Genomic DNA, 251 nt, shown 5'->3' on the forward strand with positions numbered 1-251 from the left:
ATGGCTGTTTTACTAAAGCAGAAACAGAATCAGTATAAAACATCTTCAGTAACATAACTTCATAACCAATTTCAGATATTTGCCTCAAGAAGGTATCTGACCAAATTCAACCGTGTATTAAAATGAAAATTTGGAACACTTCCTTTGATTATTTACAAGTTTGTACTCACCTTTAAAAAGGCAAAAATCATCTGATAAAAGCTTAATAAAGAAAAGTAAGTCTTAGAGGTGAAAAGAGGTCTTAAACATCA

The sequence above is a fragment of the Galeopterus variegatus genome, unplaced genomic scaffold, assembly GCF_000696425.1.
Source record: "Galeopterus variegatus unplaced genomic scaffold, G_variegatus-3.0.2 Scaffold13203, whole genome shotgun sequence".
In the NCBI taxonomy this organism is placed as follows: domain Eukaryota; kingdom Metazoa; phylum Chordata; class Mammalia; order Dermoptera; family Cynocephalidae; genus Galeopterus; species Galeopterus variegatus.